Raw genomic sequence first — 572 nt, 5'->3', positions numbered from 1 at the left:
CCGAATGTGAAACTGGAAGGGGTGATGGGAGTGCGGTGGAGCCTACGGGGCAGGGACTCTCACCAAGCTTCCTGAACCTCATGCCTTTTCTGTCTGTGGTGGGGGCTGTCGTGGTCTGGGCTGTGGGCCAGGGTAGGTTTTGAAAGCCTATGGAGTAGTGCCCCTGGAGTGGCAGTCCAGGGGTGCCTTAAGATCACTGTGAGTGGCAGTCACTTTGATTTTGGGCACCACGGTCACTGCACCATAACACAGCTTTTTTAGCACCTGCCTCTTGGGCCGGGCCTTTTGGCTAGGACCAGAGGAATTTTTTATTCCTGGCCGGAGGGCCTGGTCACTGTGTTACACAATGGCCACTTCTTTTCACTCTCCTCTCCACCATCCCTTCCCCCACTTTTTATTTATTTTGATTGAACCTATGTAGTCTGTCACGTCTTGTTTTTGTCACGTTTGTCGCACTGTGTGATGAGTAAGGATGCGGGTCCTCGGGCCAGCCCTGAAAGTCTTGGGAAGGAGTGGACATGGCCTTTTGGCTTAGTTCGCCCTCTCTCATGGGGTCTCCCTTCGGTGGAGCC

The sequence above is a fragment of the Aquarana catesbeiana genome, linkage group LG11 (assembly GCF_042186555.1).
Source record: "Aquarana catesbeiana isolate 2022-GZ linkage group LG11, ASM4218655v1, whole genome shotgun sequence".
NCBI classification, from domain to species: domain Eukaryota; kingdom Metazoa; phylum Chordata; class Amphibia; order Anura; family Ranidae; genus Aquarana; species Aquarana catesbeiana.
The sequence above is the reverse complement of the archived record's forward strand: the minus strand, read 5'-3'. Positions refer to the sequence as shown.